The sequence below is a fragment of the Numida meleagris genome, chromosome 6 (genome assembly GCF_002078875.1).
Source record: "Numida meleagris isolate 19003 breed g44 Domestic line chromosome 6, NumMel1.0, whole genome shotgun sequence".
In the NCBI taxonomy this organism is placed as follows: domain Eukaryota; kingdom Metazoa; phylum Chordata; class Aves; order Galliformes; family Numididae; genus Numida; species Numida meleagris.
In genome coordinates, this window is record NC_034414.1 from 48,236,977 (window position 1) to 48,261,646 (window position 24,670).

A 24,670-nucleotide genomic window follows, 5' to 3' on the forward strand; every position below is an offset into this window, starting at 1 on the left:
TGAATCTGTACCCTGTGTCTTATATACTTCATGCATCTAACTCATAGCTCTGGAAAAAAGATAAAGCAAATCTGGAAACACACTATAGCCATATGTGCTCAGAAGTAAATCTTGTGGCTGACTTCTCATGAGCATGTATCTTAATTTGCAAGTTAAATTATTTGACAGTATTTGACATAAATACATTTCAAATTTTAATCATACTCCATTTTTAAAGAAAATCTCCCCAAAATATTTGATCACCACGAAAAAAGTAATCTCTTTAAGGAGTCATCAGTTTCTATAATTTTTGGTGGAACTCCTGAATTGGGAAGACTATTCAGTGTCCTTGTGCCTTTTTTTCTTTGCTGTGAAATAGCAAGAATATAGTAGTATACTAAGGGAACAGTACTCAGTAAGTACTAAGTACACAGTAATGTAATAGAAACAGTTCAAATGGAACCTGTGCTTCTAAAGTTAGCATTGATATAAACTGTGGCCTTCTGATAAATGCTGGTATGGGAAAAAATACAAATTTCCCTGCAATCTGTGTCTCTGTTAATGGTGACTTTAATGGCAGAATGTAGATGTTTCTGAAAGTTCTCATTCAAGTACATTTTGCTTGTTGCATACTCTTATTTCTCATCTCACTCCTGTAGCTGTGATTTAATACTAGAGATTAGCCTGACCAGAACGAAATTATTGTTCATATCCCAGATGTATTCTGATAGTGTTTTGATGTTTTATGGTGAATAGTGTTACTAAAGACGATTTGCATACTCCCTTTGGAGTTGTTCTGGCAGGGTGGTTTTCCAGACTGGAGTCAACACATTGCACACACAGCTAGGGGAACGTAGTTGATTTCCTTTCTTCAGAAGTACCCAGTGACACATCTAAAAATGTGATGATGGTTAAGCACTGGCTCAAAGATGACAAAAATCAAAGAAAGCTTTTCTATGCAAAGCTTTGTTTTCACAGTCTCTGTTCTTGAAAAAGTGCATGTTGGTGACAAAGTAGTGGGCTCAGCTACTCCTCTCATATATAAACTGTTTGACATTGCTATGAGAGAAATCAACAGAGCTGCAACTGTAAATAACAGTTTCCTTGATGTAGAGACAAAGACAGTGTTTTCTAAGGAATGTAAAACAAGAAATAAAATAAGTAATTCTTGCTTGGGTTTCAGGACAATGCTTGACATTGATTGTCCTGAGAAACACATTTGGGAATGGCTTGCTCTTTTTCCAATGGAAAGATCCCAATGGATTTTTTTTTCAGGAGGGGAGGAAACTCAAAGAAACGTGTTAGTTCAGCTATTTTAACGTGATTTTCAGGAAACTGAAATGAGTTATATCTCTTCCCAGCAAAAAGAGTCCTAGAAAATAAAGATAAATGCACTAAGACACTTGGAAGGGAGGAAATGTTAATTTTCTGAGTAGGCTGGCGCTATGTGTGCTATATGACCTTGTAACGACCAAGAGTGCTGAAGCTTTATTCAGTGTGTTCCAGACGAGAGACAAACTTTATGCTTTGGAAAACTGGCTGTGCTTGACTTCAAAAAAATTGCTATGAGAAACTTGGGAAACTGAAAAGACTTAGCTGTGTGTGACTGTCAGAACAGCATCAGGACAATGGTTCTGATTCTGGCAAAGATGAGACGTGTTACAGACTGCTGGGGCATTTTTACAAACGTTTAGTTCACTGACTGCTGTGTTCTGATACTTAATGAGCAAAGTATGATTAAAGACCTTAACTTTCTTTTATTTTTGCTATGGTATCCTTGTCACGATATAAAAATAGTAGCACCCACTTCACTGTTCTAGATATGATTTCAATATGATAGCTTCTGCATTTAGCTTTATTGTAAAAATGATTATGTATATAGTATATCATAATTCAAGCTGGTCTTCTGGTTTTGGTCACAGTGATATAGAGGACAGTAATATACGGCCTTTGTTAAATAGGAATGAGATGAAAATTTATAACTGGCTATAAGTATTATAATGAACATCTACAATAAAGTCTGCTTTTAGCTGTTGATTTTTATTATTGTAGAATCACCTGTATCACAGGAGCATTCCTGACATTTCCCAGAGTTAGAGAGATTTATCCTTGGGCTAAAGGGAAATGCCACAGGCAGAAACTGATAAATTGTGAGAGTTCTTCATACTGTAAATTATCTACAATTAACACTGAAATGAAGGCAGCTGAACAGACACCCTCCTCCTCCCAAATCAAATCTGGAATCAAAACATCAGGACTAAAACTACATAGTCAAAAACTTTTGTCCAAGTTTGGAGAGGCTATGACTGATAAAGAGGAGCCTGTGTAACGGAAAAAAAAAAAAAAGCAGAATTGCAGGTAATTAAGCACTCTCCTTTGGGATACTATCATTTCACAGGAGAGAACTTAATCTTTGGAGAGAGAGAAGATCGAGAGTTATCAAAAAAAAGTATCACAAACTGAAAGTAAAAACTGGGGCAAATGTTCTGATGCAGTTAGTAGAGATGAGACATTTTAATGCAAACTGTTCTGTGAATAAGGTTAATTTTGTTGAATGCTGTTCAACATAAGAAGGTATCTAGGAATCAAAGCTGATGAAAAGCTGAGTTTGATCTCAGAAAATACACAGCAGGATAAAAATAAAAATATGTAAGCTTTGGAGATATAAAACTTTCAGAAATACTGTCTGTACAAGTCTTTAGTTTTTATATTGTTGATTGTTTCACCATTATGCTGTAGCTGCTCTGATTCACACTAGAGCTCCAGTTCATGTGTGTGTTGACCCAGTCAATGCCATACGTCAAGCTCACAGCTGAGCTTCATTTTGTGCGATGCAATTGCTCAGGGCTGTGTATACTTGCTGTAGGGTTTTTGTAAAAGGAGGAAAAAACTAGTTTTAACTATGTTTCAGCTTCTTGCCTAATTCAGAGTTAAGAGTATGAGTTGACTAGGAAGGTGTATGGACAGAGTACCTAAGAAAAATGTAATCAAGGTAGGGAGTTGGATATTGCTTTTCTGTTTCTACCACAGGAAAACATATACCTATCTCTGAAGATGTAGTTTTTTTTCAAACAATATTTTGTTTTTTTTTCAAGAATTACATACTTGCATATAAGCAACAGGAGAGAAAATTGCAATTAGAGTTCCGACATAATTATCCATGCAGACAATTGTAAAACATGTAGCTGTTCCTTGTGTCTTTTTGAGATTGTTCTGGATGTGTCCAGAAGCAGCAGGGACCCTAGGGATGTTTTTCCATGGTTGAATGGGGTGGGGCCATGCTCCTAGGGCAGCTGCATTTAATTCAATTGAGAAAACACTTGTGGAGTTGCAGCTTTATCTGTTACTCTCCATTGTCCACAAATAGCTTTGGAAAAGCTCTTGTAAGTTTTTCTACCTCCTATTTTTTCTTTTTTTTTTTCTCATTTTGTGCTGAGTAGTCCTGTCATACATGACTTTGTCTTGTTTTACATATTCTTTATTGTCATTTCTTAGTACTTAAATATGTTTTTGGGGAGTTATTAAAATAATTTATAGTTTAACATTTGGAAATTGGAAGTACCAGTGAAAGAATTGAGAAACAGTTCTTCAGTGTCTGAAAGGGGAGGTAAATTGCTAGGAAATGAGTTTTATCTGAGAAAGGCTGAAGCCACAAGAGAAAAAAGAAAGAAAGAAAAGAAAAAAAGACTGAAGGAATACTTTCTAGATGTATTCTTGCATTCTGGCTTTCTATTGTCTCACATAGCCTTTCATCATTTCTAAATTAAATGATTTGTGCAGTGCCCAGAGCGCTGCAGGCCTGTCCCTGGAGCTGAGCTATTTTCTGGTCATTCCCAAGTCTAACAGTTCTGCAAGCTTTAGTTGCCTCCCTGTGAGTGCAGTGTCACCAGTAAATCTCATCTCCCACAGACATTGTTAGAGTTGGCTTTTGTGTGATGTGTTAGAAGATAAGCAATGCAGAAGACACTGGATTTTTTCCTCTTAGAAGCAGGCATGACAGCAGCTACATTCAGGTGAGTAATTTGCATGTCCTGGCTGAGTAGAACCACGTGGGAAATACCCCGAGAGGCCACAGTTATGTGGAAAGGAAGCACCTGTGTATTTCCAGCTTCCAGGTGAACTTGGGTCTGCCTGCCAAGAGTACAATCTATTGTTGCCTTTTAAATTTTACTCATTACGTGAGACACTGTCAAGTCAATCTAATATCAAAACCAAGGTTTTGTAAATCAATGATGTGTATAAAGCCTGGCAGCAATAGAAAAGCTTCCATGACATTAAAAAAAAGTCTGGGGGAATCTTAATTTTAAAGAAGCAGCATTTCTTTCACAGCATTGTTTGTTACTCAAACGCTGCTGTATCTTCATTTGTGAAAAACAGGCAGGGAACCTGATTAGAGACAGGCTCAATCAATAAAAGTGAGATTGATTTCCTCCCTTTTTCAGTCTGTGAGTTATTTACAAAAAGTAAACAAATGGTGTACATGGGGAGATGTGACTTTGTTGTGATAATCCTATGCTGTCTGAGTACAACTCAGAGTAATATTTCTTTTTTTTAATATAAATGAGATTACTAGGCTTTATTTTATCATCAGTTTTCTTGCAGATATTTTCTAATCCTTATGCATTTGCAAAATGGAAAATCATTTTTGGTCTCCAGTTCTTTAAATTATTGGATGTGGTATTTGGGAAAGGGAGGAGCTTATGAGGCCCTTTATCTGGGGCTGAGCTCATGTGTGGTAGTTAGAAGATGAAGCAGTCTTTGGGATCTGTTCTGGTCTTCAGAAGGTTGCTATTCAATTAATCCTGAAACACGTTGGATTTCACTGCTTTGAATTGCAAAGGATTTAGGTATGTGATACTTGGGCCGAGCTTTATGGATAGACTTGATGAGTGTTTAGTTAAAGGAACAACTCTGTTGAAGCATCCAGACTTGAGGCCAATGACTATCTGAAGGTACTTAAAAAGTGTTTCCATGGAACTGGAGGTCAAGTCTCTCATGGATAGTTAATTGTATTCTTAGTTTATAAAAAACACATGGTTTTGAGAACCTTCTTCTCTAATTGCTCCTTTTTAGTTATTAAGCTTTTCCATTGCCTTTGTACTGTCTCCTTCCCTTTTTCTATCAACCCTTGAATTTATTTCTGTCCTTACTCATTTTTGCTCTAATTTCCATCTTGGAGTTGCTAAGTCTATCATTCCACCTCCTTCTGAGAGGCCCAGGAAAAAAGGTATTTTATCAACTTCTCAGGCCTTTTCATATTTAAGCAATTGAAGCCTCAATTTTAAAATGAGAGAGTGGCTAACCAGAAAAACTTCTTTCCTCTATAAGGTTTGGAAAAATGGATCTTGGTTAAATGGTACCTCAGTCTACTTGAGGCTCAAATACTTCTAATAGTTTTTTAAGTTGATGTTTTTATTTTTAAACAGATTTTCCATTTGCAGTAAGGAGATGCACAAAGCTAACAGAATTCATAGAATCCAGTTTATAGAATCCAGGTATTTTTGGTCATGCATGGTAAATTAGCTGGTTTCACCAAATATTGGGAGAATTTAAGGATAGGGAAAGTAGTGCTTTAGGTTGTTTTACCTGTTCTTATCTCTATAAACATCTTCAGTGTTTATCCAGAAGATGCTTACCTCTATGAATAGTTCTTTGTTTTGAGTTTGAGCAACTCTTCCTATTAGTAGATCCTTGTGGCATCAGACTGCTGTACCATGTTTAATTGGAAGTGGCAAGCAAACACTGTACAACTGCTTCTAAAATGCCTGGGAGCTATTTGAAAGCTTTAGCATGTTAGAAGGGTAGATGGCCTGGTTCTATCTTTTTTTGAGGGAGAGGAGTGGGTGTTGGAGGGGAGGGGGCGGACATTAACCTTCCCATGCTCCAGAAGTGTTCTGCCTATACATCTGCCTGGCCTTTGGGGTACTGCTCATTTTGCATTGATTGAATTCCTGCGGATACACCTTCTGTGATGTGATTATCAAAACAACCAACTACTTGCTAACTGACAGCCAGTTTGTTCAGGTGCTATTTACTTTTAATTGGTTATTAGAGAGCTTGGCTATGCTAGTGTACTTGTTTGCATTTGCTGTAAAATTATGCAATATGTGAGTCTAAGGTAATAGCCTTAAATATTAAAACAAATTTAGGTAAGGGCACTCCCTATACTGATTGCTAAGGGGCATCCTGGTGCCAACAGTAGGGAATGACATTTATAACATCTAACAGTTACAAAGCCTTCAGATAAGCTATCCTTACGTTTCCTGCTAGGAGTCCTTCTGGAAAGGAAGATCGCCTTTAGTTGGTTTAGAAAGTATTTGCTTTTAGTCTTTAAGTAAACATGACCTATACCACTTTAAAGCATTTTATTTTATAATACTGTTAATTGCTGGAATGCTATATTTTGAATAAAGGAAAAGAAAAAAGTGTAGTGAATGGCATTGTAGACTACTCAAATTCATCGATATCCTTTTACGTCACATCTCCTACCACAGTCTGAGCATTTACCCAGCAGTTGATTAAATCTATTAGAGAGCTGTTCTTGCTTAGCTGCCTAAGTATTGTGGTTTTAGAATGTCATGACAAGTCTGTAATTATCCAGTGGTGCAGTTCTGGCAATTTTCCGTATATCATTCCAAATGGGGAAAAGGTAACAAGGTTACTATATGGGACCATGACTACTGTTTAAGCTGTTTTAGCATTTTGGTACTCAAGGGCTTATAGCACCATTTCATATACAAATGTCAGAAGTAAATACTCCTTTCACTCTTTTAACATCAAATTAAAACCCTTTTTCTAGGAGGTAATTAGTTAATATCCCCACTGAAGTTCTAATTTATTTTGTAAGAAAAGCCTATAATTGGACATTTTTTCCCACCCAATACTGAAGAAATCACATCTACAAGAGGTCATTTCTATTCCAGCAGTAGCACATGCCTCTTCTCAATGAAATTTATTTGTATTGCCGAGTAGCCTTTAATTTCAATTTATTATGTCTTTTTTTGACCACTTCACAGTCCGGAGGTGAGACCACAACCACCACACCACAAACCATCCTGGGACTCTAGCGTATTGCCTCAGAGGGCAATAACCAGACAACAGTAGAGATGGAAATTGGAAGATTAAGAAACTTACTTATAAAGAAGAAGAGTAAAACAAATATCCAGAAATGCTTGGAGACTTTAGACAATTAAAAGGAGAAAAAATGCCTGGCATACTCCGAAGAGGGATTATCAGGAATGATTGCAGGTTAGCAAAGTAATACTTATTGAAAAGTGTTTTCTGGTGTTGAACTCTATTAAGCTTAACAGAACAGCCCTTTACTCAAGTGAGCTATACCACTGACAGCAGAAGGACTAGTCCTTTGTATGAGTTTTCAGGCCTCTTTTTACTATAAAATAGACTTATGAGAAACAAAAAGGAGGTTCCTGAAGGGAAGACTGCTAGAAGTGGTCAGAATGAAGAACTATGTAATTAATTCTGGAGGATGGCCTTGCTGTGGAAGGCAGAAGAATTTTGTGAATTCTTTGTCATTAGATCTGAGGGTAGGACTAAACTGAAGGAGCTGGAATTATCTCATTACTGTAAAACTTCAGTTGTGTTCTGACAAGAAACTGTAGCAGGAAGTAACAAGGGGAGCAGGGCACTGGTGTGGGGCATGGCTCAGGTACAGCCTGTAATACTACTGAAAAATGAATGGAAGAGCAGACGTGCCTAATTTTCCTAATTAAAGTATCTGTATTGTAATATTAGACTACTCCTTCAAATATGTAATAACATCGTGGTATTCTGAACTTCTGAAATACTCAGTGATAGTTCTCAACAATAAAAGTCTTACAGAGGCTTAGTGGAATTGAAACTTACGTCTTTTCCTAATTTTGTCTAGAAATAAGTTCTTTTACACAACTGAGTTTTGTGGAAAAATAGAGGACAGAGAAAAGCCAGTACTGAGATTTTATTTTTGTCTATAAGACCAAATACGCGTGGTATGTCTCATTCTGATTCGCTGGGTCAGTTTGTCCACATCTTTTGTCCAGGATTTGTGCCACTGAGAAGCCTGGGGCTTGAATATAGCTGCAGTTTTGCTTTGGGATGGCAAAGCATTATTGGAGCTACATCCAGAAACCTCTGTCTTTTTCCTTTAGCCAGTACAATCGTTCTCTCAAAGACCTGTGTCTGGGATTACTATTTTATGCATGAAACGTTTCATGTACAGTAGTGACATAATAAGAAGAGGCATTTTATTAGTTTGTGCATGCAAGAAGAATGGATTACAGAAACAGGAAGTGTATAAGGACTTGCCTTAAGATGCCATCATTTTTATTAACACCTAAGATCATCATTTTAAGACAAACATGGTTCATGCTTTTTAGTTTTTTATTTTATTTTGCCAAGCCCTGTCTAAAGAGGTAGCACCACATTTATTTATGTTCTTCATGCATATCTTGCACAGAAAATAGCCCATGTGGAAAGACAGCAAACAGATAGCTGCAGCTGTTGCCACTTATGCTCCACAGCACAATTTTAGGAATTAATGGTTTCTAATCCTGAAAATAATATAGATACAGAATGGTGTTACATTCCAAACTGCCAGGCTGAAGTTCCTTGCTCTTATTTCATAAATATGTTTATAAGAATCTGCCTTAATCTCTCAACTGCAAGAAAAGCTTTAGAGATCACTCTGTGTTTGAAGCTGAAGTTATTGACCTTTGGAAACTCATTGGTAGCCAGGGAAATACACTGAGGTATCTCTTTGTTGAAATATTTAAGACAATTGTAAGGCACTAGAGCTATTGTTAGATAAAGCTCCTTCTGGTCTTGCTATCTACTTGACTGACTGAAGATAAATGCAAATGGTTTTGGCACTTTTGGGCTATTGTTGAAGTGAAGGAATACTATGTGCTTGTCTGACAATTGCACGTTATTAAAGACTATTAAATTGGTAATCCCTAGGTAATGGAGGTAAATCTCTCTGCAGAAGCAGCAACGGGATAACTTTTGTCTAAGATCGTTATTATTATGATTACTTTATGGTTTAGTGAAACAATCTGCAAATTGTTCCTGACCTCAGATTTTCAAAAATCATGAATCAAATCCCTTTTCTTTCAAGCCATGAAGCAAAATGCTGTACTGTCTGTTGTCTTTTGTATGAGATTTATGACAAAGGTCTATTTTCTAACTCTTTTTTACAATGGGATTGATCGTGAGGAGGAGGTATCGGCATGAGCTGCACTATAAGGAAAGCACCCAACAACATAAATTTAATGGTAGAATAATGAGAATTGGGTACTACATAAAGCATTCATTCTACTAGCATTTAGAGCTCGTCTTAGATAGTCACCGTAAATGTACAAGATCTGCTCTGAAAGTAATGCCTTCTATTTTATTATGCTGGCCCATGACATCAGAGGCAAATGGTGGTTTGACAGTAGAGGTTGAACCCTCCTGCCAATATTCTGTTACACGTTGTTGCTGTGCAACAGATGGCAGCAGAGGGGCAGTCTGACACAATGGCGTCTGTCATGGAAGTGCGGATGAAGGAAAACTGCGTAACTGAATTTCTCTATGTGGGGAAAAATGGCACCCATTGACATTCATTGACATTTGCTGAATGTTTACGGAGACCAAACAGTGGATGTGAGCAAAGTGAGGTGGTGGGTGGTGCATTTCAGCAGTGGCGACAGCGATGTGAAAAACAAGCTGTGTTCCAGATGGCCATGAAGATTTTTATGAGCACAGCATGCAGGCTCTTGTTCGTCAGTGGCAAAAATGCATAGCTATTGGTGGTGTCTATGTTGAAAAACAGAGTTTTGTAGCTGAGAATTTGCTGTGTCAAATAGTGTTGTTGTACTCTCTGTATCTGTTGTAGTTTCCATGCAAATAAATAGGAGGCATTACTTTTGGAGTGACCTATATACAAGCTAGGGGAGAGAAAATAATCTTTTTTCAGTAGTTCTGATGAAAACGAGACATGCTAGTGCGAAGCACTTCTGAAAATCAGACTGCCATTCATATTGCATCTTAATACTGAAGCTGGGTGACAGTGACGGGGTATTGACAAATAAAATACCTTCTATTCCATCTTTTTCTTCATGCTACGTTAGTTCTACTCTCATCAGTAGATGCATTATTAAAATAAGTGATATCCAAGATGATAGAGATTAAGCCACTGTAGGGAGCTTGATGTTGCTAGGGTCATGCCAGTCCACTTGTTATTGGAGGCTTGCATCCATCTTCCTAGTTTTATCCTTTTAGTGTCATTTTGTTGTTGTTGACCTTTAAAAGTAAGTAGTTTGCCGATTGTATGAGCAGAAAGTTTTTTTCTTTCTAAGATAAGCTTTTATAATCTCAGTTCTCTTTCATTAATACTGGCAGTTGTTGGCCGTATGAGTACTGTATATCTTTGGATCCCCTCCTGGCTGCCTTTTTCTCACCAGTACCCAACAAATTACTCTGTACCATCCTGGAAACTGGGTTGGAGAAAAGACAACATGAGGAAGCAGCCAGAACTTATAAATTGTATGAAGGACTGAGTGGACTAATCTGAACTATCTTGAGATCTGTCAGTGTGATATTGCAATCTGCATATATCAAAATGGGATAATGCATAAGGTCTGTGGATGTTTTTAGAATTTGGTTTTATAAGCAACTTGAGCAAGAGCAGCCATAAATGCTAAATATCTAGGAAAGAGATGTACTTTCTAGGAAAAGTTTGAGGTAAATAGCATTGCAGGATCTCAACACTATCACAATAGGTGTTAAAAGTTTAGGAAAGAAGTGGATTGATGGACTACTAACAAAGTGAATTATGTAAATTCTTATATGCCAGTGCAAAACAAAAGGAGCAAAATAATCTTATTCTGATAGGCTAGGCCACATTAATAAAATCTTATGAAGCTGAGCCAGTTTAACAAGGAAAACACAGGACTGCCTAATGTAAGATTTCTGAAAACATCGATCTAATATAGTAAAAAAGATCGAGTGACCATCATAAAGATAGTAGAAAAGACAATGAAAGCAAAATCAGTTTTGAGTACAATGCAGAAAACAAGTGCAAGTAGGAAAACTGAAGACTGGAAAGGATAGTAATGAGATAGGATGTGTGTGAAACAACAGAAGAATGGAGAATTGATTGTAGAGTACAAGAAAATCAAACCATCATTATGATGAAGTTCCTGGAAAATAAACAGTAGCAGATTAGTAGCAGATTAAAATCAGATAAGGGAGCATAAACAATATATTGATGAGAAGAATGAAAAGTAAATTGTAGAACCCAGAATTTGCTTTAGAGAAGGGTGGAGAAAATCCTGAATGCTGGCTGGAATGTAGGCATGAAATGATGCCGTGGCATTCACTTGACATAGTGACAGAAGGTTTTCGCAGATCGTCATCTTGTCTCTCACTGCAGCTCTGGTGTGCAGCTCTGAGAGTGACTTGGGAAATTTGTCCTACTGAAACTCCTTTGTGTTACCTCCTGCCCAGCCTCAATTTGCCTGATTTTTATTTATTCATGTTTCTGCATAATGAGGATGAGTTGCATGAAGACATGACCATCAAAGCTAATGCAGGTTCTTAGGAGGCAGATCCCCATGCACAAATAAACTGAGGCTGAACACTGATTTCTGCTGTTGTCCTTGGCTTTGTCCACCATGTGTTTTCTCATTTGGATTGTTTTATGAGCAAGACAGTTGCTTTACAACTTAATAACATGGACATACCATGACAGGGAGCTGTCAAGCCTTTTTAAGTATTATTAAAACCTCGCCTCAAGGAATATTTTAAATCAGATCACATTATAATCAGCATGGACTTTGTGTTTGTGTACCAACTTCATATGCTCTTGCATTAGTTTGTCTGAAAACACTTTTCTTAACTCTTATGTTTCACTTCAGAGGTCGCTCTATGTACACAAATTCTTCGTGACCTCACCCCTTTTCATCAATTTCTGTGACCTGGCAATAGTTTTTGGTAACTCTCAGAACTGTTTGTTGTGTTGTTCTCTCACATACATTGTTTCAAAGTTACCCTGTGGGGAACAACAACAACAAAAAAAGGATTCTGTGATAATTCTTAGAGAATGTGAGGGCCTATTGTGACTGTCCAATATATAGATACAACTTCTGTGCATGACCGGTGCTAACATCACTTCCATGGATAATGTATGAGCCAAGGAGTAACTGTTAGCAAAGCTGGATAGGTTGTCTTGATTTAAGGATTATAGGTGCTGAGAAAACCTCCCTACTCTGTGGCAAGATGTTTCATTATTTAATAATTGTTTTCAAAGTTACTATGTTATTCCTGCTTTGAATTTATCAAGGCAGCAACAGATTCTGCACAGGTCCTGATACTTTTTTTTTTTTTTTTTGGCTCCTGATAGTGAAAGCACCCTAAATGAGAAGTCTGATGCGTAAGAATAATCTGACTGGACTCACTATTATTCTTCTCCCTGCTAACCTAAGTACTTGGCACCTTTCACCTCAGGCAGCAATGCAGGCTTTTCAGTCTTTGGGGCTTCTTTTCTGAAGGCTTTAAAACTAAAAGATCTGGCCAACGGGACATGCTATGAAGGCAAGGGCATAGTCTGATATATTACTAGTTTCTGGAAGAAGAGAAAGTGAGAGAGTGCCTGGAAGCCCTGGAATCCAGTCCACATTGCTTCCCAGCTGTCAGAAATGCTGAAAGTGTTCGTTCTGCTCTTGCAGATGCAGCTATGCGTTACAGTTGTTTTAATGTTTCTTTCTCATACTGCTCATTAAGTCTTTAAATAAAAATATTCACCTGCCTCAGGCTGAGAATTTCCACTTTCTGTAATGTTATATAAGCTTGGGTACAGTCTTGTTGAATTATAATTCCCAAATATGGAACTTTCTCCTATTGTTGTCCCCCTATTATCCTACCAGATGCATTAAGGTGCATGAAGAGGCCTAAAGCCCAGGGGGATTGTTAATTTCACTACAGCAGCCTTTTAGTGTCCAGAGCTTTACCTATGAGTTTGATGTTAAATGATAGTCTAAGGAATTTGGGCAGGGAAGCCTACCTTCAATTAAATTGGAAGGGGACATGACATATGAAAGAAGACACTGACTTTCTTATACTTGATCTGACAGAATTTGAGGCTGTTGATCTAAAACTCACCCTTTTCCATACACTGTGGAGGATGACAGATGTTCAGAGGGACCTAACATGATTAGCGTTTTTGCTCTGGGAGGCAGGAGGGGATGTTATGATTTACTTATATTGTTGATTCCGTGTGCTTTGTTCAGAAGTTTGTACCAACTGCTATTGAAGCTTTTCTAAACTAATGCCTGAGTTCTACGCTTTTTTCTTTTTTTCCCCCAGTAGTAATGGCTTATTTTGGCTGAGTCTGAAGGGTTTCACACCTCAGCTCCACGGCTATGCCTCCAGATCATATTGCTACCAGTGGGATTATTTTTTTTTCACTGTCATCCATCTGTACTTCAGGCAGTCATCTAGGGTAGGCCTTGTACTTAAAAAACAAACAAACAAACAAAAAAAAAACTCTGACTTCTTGTTATTTTCTATAATGATGCACAAGGCAGAGAACTTTATGGGGACAGTAGAAATATAAATATCTTGCCAATACAGGGCAGTTAGGTGTTTGGGTTCCATAGTAATTGTCTGAGGAGCAACTTGAATTTCAAGTAGGTTTTGTATTTCATTGTGAATATTTCACATACTTCTAAGAGACAGCCAGAATCCATAAAGGTCATGTACTATTGTTGATTCTGTGTCATTTGTCACAAAACAGCCAGCTGCTAAGATCCCCCTATGACCAACATTACCTGGCAGCTCAGATAGTTTTGGGAGGGCCATGTAAGAAGCAAAGGAAGATCAACATAGAGATGACACTGATGCTGGCATAGTGTCAAAAGGCCTGTTCAGAAACATCAATGTTGTCTCTTTTCCTCCACAGCACCAGCCCACAGCTCATATGAAGTTAACCATTGCATGATTGGAAAACTCCTGTGCTGCAAAGTTGCATCACTAATCAATCACTCCGTCAACTCCAATTGTATGCTGAAACCTCTACTTTCCTTCATCTTCTGTGTAAATATATTTCTTTTTCTTCCCTCTGCTGGAGAGGTTTGAAGTCTGAAGTAATAAAGAGAACAAATTATGATTGAGAACTTATGAACAAATGAAAACACTCAAAAAATCAATGGAGAAACAAAAATAAAATGAAACAAATCCAGCAAGCTCTGCTTAAGTTAGAAAGTACTACCAAAAATGCTCTTGACATATTATAATACCTGTATATGTTACAGTAAGAAGATACTCTTTACCTTGGAGGCAACATAAATTCAGCGTATTAATACACAAGCTGACAAGGCTTTTATTTAAATACTGTCTTGAATGCAATGTACAGCCAGTGTACATTAACAGCATGTAAATCATTTCTCTGCTATAGCTGCCTTAACCTATTTCTTCTTCCTCTTTTCCAACATTGTCAAAGTTTTGTTTCGTTTCTCCCCTTCCCTTGAATAAATGCTGTTTTCAGTGCACAGCTCCAAGCTACCTCTTTATTGCCAGTTCCAGGCCTATGGTACCAGGAGTTAATCGCCCTTCAGCTACATATTGTTAACTGTGATGTGCCTGCTACCTATAAAGGAGGAAAAGGCTCCTTTTTATACCAGAGAATAAGATATATTCTACAGAATTGCTGGGGTGGGGGGGAGCCTTTGTTGAAAGAAGGGGACTACAGCTATGTTTTATTAGTATTATAAAGAAATCCGTACTCCATTGAGAACACATGCTGCATTGCAAGGGAATGTAACATTTCCTGTGCTATCAAGACGTTATTTGCAGCTTGTTTAATGAACTCAATTTCATTTTTATCTGTACTTTGTATGTAGATAAAGAAACAAATAAAAGCAACAAAATAGGAGATTTCTCCAGCAACGTTTTTGGGGAGGGGAAAAATGATATAGCAGTCTCGACCGCAGATATCTTGGTCACATTGTCAGAATGGACAGCTCAGTCTGTCACTCATTGCCCATGGCAGTGAATTGGGACAAGAGTTGTCGATATGACACTAAACAGAGAATTACATTTTTGTACGCTGTATGGAAAACATAGATGTATTCTTGTTCTCTGTGCCTCTGAACAGGAGAACAATGCTGATAGGAGTGCTCTACTTTAAATTGTTGTTGGCTATTCACAGCATTGACAATAGAAGGCAGTTGTGAACTGACAAAGAGAAAAATCCTACTGAAAATGACAGTAAACCATTTGGCATATGCTGAACAGAAAGCAGACTGGTTTTATTCAAGCGATGGCTGAATTCTTAAGCAGCTATCAGATTTGTTTTGAGGTTTGGAGCGATAGTGGGGTGTTCTGTTCTCTTCCCTGATTCCCCCAAGTCTGATTTCAGTTCTTTGGATAGCAGTGTAATGAGTTGAAAACTCCCAGCTAGATTTAAAAATATTATAGCTACTCAATATTATGTGTCAAGCAGGCAGACACTCTTGACAAAAGTCCTGCCTCTGCTCTGGGAGTGGACATATAGAAATAATGTGTGTGGGGAGTGCTGGGGGTGGCTGTTTCTTTTAGTTTCTTGTTCCAGCTAAACTCTGTATCTGAGTTAACGCCTGGAAGCCTTCCTATAAGGAGCATGTAATTAGACCTCTAGGTATGGAGAGAGGCGATGCTCCCCTCCAGTTTAGAAAATGAGTGCAGTATTAGTATGTGCATGATGGTGAAAACAAATATTCAGAATTCCTGGCGTGCATATCTAGATATCTTTGTGTGGAAACTTTAAAACTGTGGTATATTTAGCTTTCAGCCCATTTCTGTGGTCTGTGTGGGAAGTCTGTCTGCCTCTTTATTTAAGCCTTAATGTTATCCATAGAACGCTTAGAGTTGGAAGGGACCTTTAAAGGCCATCTAGTCCAACTCCCCTGCAATGAACACGGACATTCAGGTCTAGATCAGGTTGCTCAGAGCCTGGTCCAGCCTGGCCTTGAAAGTCTCCAGGGACAGGGCTTCCACCACACCTCTGGGCAACCTGTTCCAGTACTTCACTACCTTCACTGTAAAAGACTTTTTCCTTATATCCAACCTTAATCTATCCTCTTTAGTTTCAAACCATTTCCCCTTGTCCTATCACCACAGACTTGCTAAAGAGTCTGTACCTTACTTTCCTGTAGCTCCCCTTTAGATACTGAAAATATTAAAGATGCTAACCCTTATTTATTTATTTCTATTCCCATTAGCCTTCTGACTATTGTTCTTTCACCGCCAGTTGCCTGGTGCAGAGAGCTTGTGAGGAACTCAGGCATGTTGGAGCACGCGGTGTAGCTGATGTGGCTGCTGGCTGCAGCTAGGCTCAGCATGACCGAGTATTTATCTGGGCTTCTGTTGCTGTAATTCCACAAGTCCTGTAATGCTCCCTGGGTTTTGGAGATGAGTTTAAAAAAAAAATAAAAAAATAAAAAGCTACAGCAAGGAAAAAATCCCATGGAATTTTTTCCAACCCCATCCATTTTATTAGTCATGTTTCATGTCCACTATGTTTGTGAACGCTCTTGTGAACACAAATATAGCTGATGATTAATTTTCTCTGTGTTACTTGTGGGAAGAAAATGCGTGGGGTAGTAAGCATCTTTGAAAATGAAATCATATCTTCTATTCAAGTATCTTTTGAAAACAAATGCACAGGTAACAATGACTATGTTCATTTACCAGTTTCAAAAATTTGGGAGTAATCCAAATTGATTAGAAATTTTTACTGCCTGCTTGACTTCTTCACAATTATTATTGACACTGACTAGAATTTACCAGTTCTTGTAAGCTTTGGAGCAGCTCCTGTAATGAAGAGGAAATAGCTGAAGATAATAGCAAAAAGTTACAATACTTTGTAGTTCAGCAGGGTTTTTTTTTTTTTTTTTTTTTTTTTTTTTTTTTTTTTGTGAGGACTGAAGAGAGCTAGTACATGGGGTTTTTTATTATTATTTTATTTAGTGTGATCTAATTGTACCATGGTATGAAGACAGTACATCTTTAAGTTTTCGTATGAAAGTATGAGCTTTCGTATGACAGAATATCAAAGTGAAAATTAATGTCCGCCACTTGTATATTGCCTAGACGTTACTTTAGAGAGAAAACAACAGGAGCGAGACGAAGCCATACATATGTTAAATTCACATCAGTAATAAAGATTAAGTAGAAGTTAATAGCATCCCAGTCATGCTTGTGGAGGTAATCTCCTTTCTGAAAATTCAAAATTAGATTTGGAGGATCGAAGCAAACAGGGGGTGAGACTTTGGCGTAATATTTTAATCAAATTGTCATGAATGAGTGGATACAATTAAGAATTCTGTCAGTCACAGTGCTGAGCCCCTTTTGTTAGTCAGCTGTTGTGAGGGATGCACTAGGGCATCGTGGGTAGAGATTAAACTTGACCTTTCCCAGGATCTTCATTTTTGACCCTCTGGCTAGGCTTTGCTTGTCAGATGGCTATTTTTTTTTTCTCATTTATTTATTTATAAAAAGATGGCAGCAGAGGTTGGGGACAGACAAAGATGTTCACTCTCTGTGTTTTTTTTTTTTCCCTTTTGCTAAATACAGCAGACAAGGCTCAATAACGGCTCCCCGTCAGCTGCAAAGTGCCCATCTAAACCTTTTTCCTTCATTACTTTTCTGATGTGTACTGTATGTCATTCCTTGGACAAATTTACAGCTGAAGAATCTGTGCCGAAGGCAATACAACTTAACGTGCAGGGAAGTGTTTTCTATTCAATAAGTTGTGCTCGAACATTGCCACAGCAGGGCTGCTTTACTTTCCAAGTCCTTTAGATAACTTGGGCTTCTTTCTACAAATTTTAACTGTATTTCTCTGGGGGTATTTAAGCTTGGACAATCTTCTGTTACTAAGAAATTTTGTTCTGTGCACAGTCCCCTTGAGATTATGACAAATTTAACACTGAGATTAAAAATCAAATACTTTTTTGAGTTATGCCTGATGATACATATTTTAATTGCTGTTTATGTGAAAATGTTCTTCAGTATGGAACTTTGCTCACTGATTCCCAGTAGCTTATTGCAGGATTTTCTGTGAATGCATATTCTGTAGGACCACAGTAATAGGTGTCTCATGGCCTGTTACAATAATTTGTATTATAGAATGTTTTGTGGCTGAAACTGAGGTCAGACCCTTCTGCATTAGTCATTTTATGAATACTAGCTGAAACAGTTTTTCTCTTCTCTGCTTTAGGATCTGTGGAGCTGCAAATCCACAGCTATCGTGCTAGCTCCAAACACATCACTTGCCTGTAGAGAGGCTGTATTAAGCAGACCAAACAAGGAAACAAAAATCCCATCCTCAAAGGAATGCAGAATTATTTTATATCCCAAATTCACATTAGCAATGTTGTTGTTGAAAACCTCTGTTTAAAAATAAAAACTTGAAAAAGATAAAGTGATTTCAGATGGCTAATTTCATGTCTCTTCTGAGTGACTTTACCACTGTCCAAGCACTGAAATTGTATCTGAAGTTGGAAAAACTATAAGAAAAAATAAATCATATTATTTCAGTGCCATAAATGGCTCCCCGAGGCATTAAAGCACACAAACACAACTACAAGAAATGCAAATATTAGAACCAGGGCTCACCACTCATTTATAAATGAAAATAAATCAGTTGTATGCAATAAACCAAGATTAACTTGATGCCTGAAGCATGTTCTGTATTAGAGGTTTGCAAGTGCACATACATAGGTGGATTGTCTTTTTTCTTCGTTTTTGTTAAATAAAAATGAATTTATTATTTTAAGCTGATCCCCAATGATTCTTTTATCTTCTCTCCTCTTTCTTCTTTTCCCTCTCTGCCTTTTTTATACAGTGTGTTTGGTAAATAGAAAGAAATGCTTTCGACATTGGGTGACAGTATGTAATCTACATTCCCACTGTTTGTTTTACCTTTTGTTACGGAAAGAATTAAGTCTGAGCAACTTGTGCTAGTACATCAGTTTCTTTGCGCTCCTCTGTACCGTAGGACCTAATTATATTTTAACACTGCATTTACTCCATTTGCCTGTAGAATTATTTCAAATAAAGTGACAGACCTATTGTATTGCAACATCATAGCATCTTAGTAGCTCTCTTTTTTTTTTTTTTTTTGCCTTTGTTTTAACCACAGAAAACAAGCTCTTCTGTGTATTCAGCAATAGCAAACGAAATTGCATTAACAACATTTAAAGTGTTGAAAACGTACTGAAATAAATGCTACTACACTTCAGGGGTTGAAAGGAATATGCATCAAAATGCTTGGCATTTAATTTTTTTTTTCTTCGGGAATTTAGCCAGTGAAATATAGCTGCCAGTGTCTCAGGCCTGCGTGTGTTCTTCTGCAATATGCTCTCGATCAATCAGATTTGCATAACTAAACTGTCGGCAAGCCCGCTCGGCTGCCCAGGTGCAGGGCCATTTGCATATAGAACAGTGAGGAGGTCCCAAGAGTCACTTCAGACTCCAGTGACTGCTGAGCCCGCAGTCCACACCGCACTGGAAATGAAATTGGAATGACAAAAAAATGGTAGTGCTAGTCTGCAAGGGTGAAATATGCACTTGTGTTTCAAAGGTTATGTAGAGATCACACGACAGCATTCAGGCACGAGAACATGTACAAGCCTACAGGAAAGCAAATGTTGTTATGGATATTTTGTTTCCCTTCCCCCAAGCCTAATGATATGTATTTATTTATGTTTGTGTATAGATAGATAGATAGATATGCATATATATGTACACAAAAAATATATTTTTTTAAATTGTGTGTCACAATTTCACTTATTTTTCAATCATAAGGTATGGAGGGGGCAAGGAGTGCAGGTGAATTTTAACTGTGTGGTTTTTTCCAATTAAATCTCCTAGGGGAGAAAATATAAATAAATAAGAGACCTTTCCCTCGAGTTTCATTCTTTCTGGAATGTGCTTCCACTTTTTCAGCATGCTTGCCTAGAAGTGTATCTCCTGTTTCCTGGACTATTTATTACTCAATTAGAAGAGGTAGATGGTGAATAATTACCACAAAGTATTGATATAGCTGGAAATAGAATAAGAAAAAAATGGATTACAATAGTGATTACTAAAAGCTCTTTATCTGAGGCTTGCCATAGGTGTTATTATCCACACTTTACAGGCAGGAAACTGAAACACAATGTGGTGAAGTTATTTTCCTTCAGGAAAGCAGCGATCCATTGATACTCTGGAAGAAACCAAATGATTTAGTGGCTCTACGCAAGACCTAGTATGAGATTCTCTATTCTAACTGTTAAGAAACATGGCCTCCTCTTCTACCATATTTTAGATAGCACCGAAAGCAAAAGATACTCCTAGTTCACTTGATCAGGTTGTAATGTTGGATGCTATTTTTTCAAGGCAGTTTTTGGGGTGTAGTATGTGCATATGGGCATGTGGAGCTGGAATCAACTGTACCTCCTCCTGACAGCTAAGTACATCCCAGCTCTGGCAAGGAAGGAATACTGCAGAGTTGGCCTCAGCTGAAGTGCACTGTTTTGATGGGGGAGGGCATAAGACAAGGTGTCCCTCCTGGTTTGAATGTCAGTTGTTGTCAAGTTGGCATCCTGAGCTGTTTCCATGACAACATCTTTTTGTGCTGGGGGACGAGGTCATGCACCTGTGATCTCGATGAAAAGGACAATGAGAGAATGTACATTATTTAAAGCTTTTATCTTCCAGTACGTGATTGAGTATAACCTTGAAATTGGGTGAATAAAGGCTAAAGTACATTTCTATGCATAGGAGTGAGGCAAACTGAATTGGTTAGGAAGAGGTGTGAGGAAGATTGGGTGCATTTCACAGCGTGGACACTTCTCTAACCTTTTATGGATGAGTCAGGCTGTCTTGTCAACTTTCCATCCTGTATATCTGCAAAAGTTTATCTGGAATAAAGAGAGTCCATTATTCTTGTGAGGCTGAAAAGAAGGGAGAGGAATAGGCAGGTGGTTCAGCAACCAGTTTTGGTTGGTATGTTCTTTACAAGACGCTTAGATCAAGTTGGCTGTTATGACTGTGTTTTGGATTGCCACCATAGCTCCGATTGTGTGAGACTGATTGAAAACTGAATGAAAAAATCATTGTTGACACAAAGAGCTTCCAGAGTAATTATGTATTGCTCCCCCTCCCCCCGATAGCCTAAATGCTTCCATAAAGCTTCACTTAAGTCTTCAGTAAAATTGGACCTGGTATTGTCAATTTACTAACATCAAAGCAAGATTGGGCTGGCTATAATTTTCTTCCATTCGAAAATGCTGGGAAACATTGTTGAAGTGTTCCATCTTATGTGGAAGGAGGCTTACAGGTGGCTCAATGAGACTAAAAAGAGAATCAAAAGACAATTCTTTTAAAAAAAAAAAACAAAAACAACTAAATAATGAAATCAAATGAACTAGCTTGATAGGGTGAAAAGAGGAAACACTGAGCTGACACAAATGCAAACACAAATTGTATTCATACCATTCCTAAACTATCCTTGTCTTTTCGTATGTGCGTCTAATCTATATAGGTAGATACACACATTGACATTTTTTACAGAGAATGCTAATATTTTTCTGGCCATGAGTCACCTTCTGCATGGCATATTTAAAGGCAGTCCACAGAAAACTGGAGTAAAATAGCAGGTTCGATGAGGAGAACTGAACAAATTTATCTGTTACCGAACTCCAGCAACCCCTCTTGTATTACCCTTGCATGCAGAGAACCAAAACCCCATCCTGGCCAGTCACTGCACGCAGACATCAATATGATGAGCAGCAAAATGGCGTTTATTGGTAAAAGTTACAGAACTATATAGTATTTCTTTTCTTTTACTAGACTGTTCCAGAAGCTCACACGGGCTGCTGGCCAATCATATTGAATATTGCGCTCTTTCCACCCACTTCCGAAAACCCATATACGGGGTGGTCATACACTTTGTTGTCAAAACAAAGAGGTACAGCCTCTCCTTCTTACGACACGGGTTCAAGTAAGTAGGTCAACCAATAGCAAGCACCATGGGGAAGGGCCTTCCACGTTACATCCCGAGTGCCCCGCTTTTCGCCTAATACAACATTTATCCTCATATAGGAATCATAAACTTCAGAGATTATTTGGATTAGAATTTTCACAGCTTATATGAATCAAGCATTTCTTTAAAATCAGAGTATTTAGAGCACTTAGAGCAGCTTTCAAATTTCTGCTCCTTATGTGAGTGAAAGAAGAAAGGACAAGAGAGAAAATTTCACAAAATGAGAAGAAGAATTAAGATGGTAACTTACTGAGGAATGTCTGCAATTATTAGAAAAGGCCATAAAGGTTAGCTGGTGGAGTGAGGGATGACTGCAGCCCACAGGTCTCTTTCCTTTCTTATGCTGTAGGAATGCAAGTGACCCCTGCACTGCTTTCCCAATGAATAACAGAAATTTCGTGCAATTAATTATTCTCATACCAATGACCTCTTTCTACCAATATGGAATTGGTAGACTCCATTGGAGGTCAGGAGCAGTTTTGTGAGGCTGATGTGAGAAAAAATAGACATAGCTGTGTTACACCACTCCAGGGCCACGAGGTATGTCCTAGAAGGTAAAACAACCTGTGCCATGCTAAAACAAGGCAAGTTAAAGTAGATGTCTCCTCAGTGCTTGCATTGGCTCAGTGTTGATTTCAGGCATTGATAGTTAACATATCTCAACTCTTGTTCTCTTAATATGCAAGAGGAGACACTCTTTGGTTCAGGTCAGCTGCTGTGTGTGTGCCACTGGGCTCAGAGATAGCTGAGCAGTGAAAGCAATGCACAATTGCTGTTAGTGGTGATGTATGAGGGAGAGAGAGATCACTGTCACAGTATATCTGCTATTTTCAGTTTAATTAGTAGTCAGAACTTCATTTGTCAACTTAATCATTGCAGACAGACACTGCAGAGATGCAAAGTGGGGGAAAAAAATCAGGAAAAGAAACAACAAAAAGGCCTACTCATGTGCATTTTATTTGTTTCTGAGATGAGGTTTTTTTAAATTTCAGATATTTCATATATGCTAAAGTTTAGATTTAACGAAAAAAAGGATACATGGAGTTTTGTCATTAAAAGTACTGGTTGCAGAGGAAACAGATTTTCTTGAGTACTCTCTGTAAAATTGTCTTTTGGTGGGCAAAACTTCTCAGCTTTTCCATATCTCCAGTTTGTTCATGTATTAAGTAAACAAATATTTACTCCAGTTTCAGCGGAGGGAAGCTAGATTTTTCTCATTCAGATGCTCCTTTCTGAAGCCAAGTTGAATGAAATTTTGCATGAAATAAGGAGAGAATGCAACTGATTCATACAAACCACTGTCTGTAGTTGCCCACCTTTGGTTAAGACAAATTTTGTAAGAAATAAAAGTGGTGATAGCTCAGCTCTCAGCTGGAATTTTCTGTAACCAGAATTGATGTGGTAAACTTTAATGGGCATGGATAGTGTTTTCCTAACTCACTTAAGTGTTTTGATATTTTGTTTAAACTGTGTTGGGTTCAGTTGGGTGTTGTGTTTGAATGCCTTGCCCATGGCTGAAGTCCACCAGGAGATGGTCCTGCTTGATAAGTAGGCAAAATAATCTGGCATCACTTCTTGAACTAGGTTGAAAAGGCAGGGGGAGATGTAGATATTAATTATCAGAACAGATACACAGATACAGATAAAGAATGAATGGGGTGTGTGAATTTGTGTGTGTGGCCTTCTAGCCATATGGGCTGGATGATAAAACTGCCTGGCTTCTGTTGTGGTGTGATGAGGAACAACTCTTTTCATCTCCCCCTATGCCTTGCTGATTCCTTCCCTTTTCCCACTTCAGAAATGGCTCTTCAGTATCTCTGTATCCTAAGTCCAGCACTCAGCCTTGTGTGATGTCCCGAATCACAAATTCAGAGCATCCCAAAGTGCTGTTGTAATATGTAAAGTATTGCATATGTATTATAATTAATTTAGGAACATGGTTCCTGGATTCATGGAGCTTTTAGGTGATATTATCTTGGTTTCTCAATTTAGCTTTACTGTCAGTTGTAAAGCTTTCCTGATGCTTCTTTGTTTTGAATGTTTCTAATGTGCCTGAAGTATTTTGGTACATGGTATTTAAGTACAATAGGAATCATTCAAAAAAAGCAGAGTACTGATCTTGACAACGTCACTCTTGCTCCCTCTCCTTCAGTCAGTCTTCTAGTCTTCTAAACAAACTAGCTATACTGGAAAGCTGTTGGTCAGAACTAATAAAAATGAGCCTTACTCCTACTTTATTAATTTCCCACAATGAATTCTTTCTGTCTCAGAGGAGCCTTTCATTAGGAGAACTCATAGCTTTTGAAAGAGCAATGAACTTGTATTTCATTGCAATGGCCTGTTGAGTGATTCTGATCCCCATTTTACTGATGAGAAAACTGAGGAACAGAGAGAAGTGACTTGCCTGAAGCTATGTTGTAAATGGGATTTGAATGCACCTGACTTCAGGATTCCGTCACTTAGATTATTTTCTTCTACTGTTTTTTTTTTTTTTTCTTTTTGGGAAGTAGGGGGGGATCTTATTTTCCTAGCATTTTTTTCATAAGTCCCTTTTCTTGAAAATTAGTATGAATTCAGCAGTTCCTCTCATTGCACTATTTAAGGTTTCCTTTAATACTTTTTTCTTCCTCTGTATATATGTAAGTAGTT

The 24,670-nt window shown here is 37.9% G+C and overlaps 1 long non-coding RNA gene across 1 annotated transcript; it reads left to right on the forward strand.

Moving 5' to 3' along the window:
* LOC110401652 lies at positions 3,258 to 14,879 on the forward strand. The gene is made up of 4 exons (XR_002440515.1): positions 3,258 to 3,362; positions 3,889 to 3,992; positions 6,996 to 7,227; positions 13,913 to 14,879. It is a non-coding gene; the product is annotated as an uncharacterized LOC110401652 (long non-coding RNA).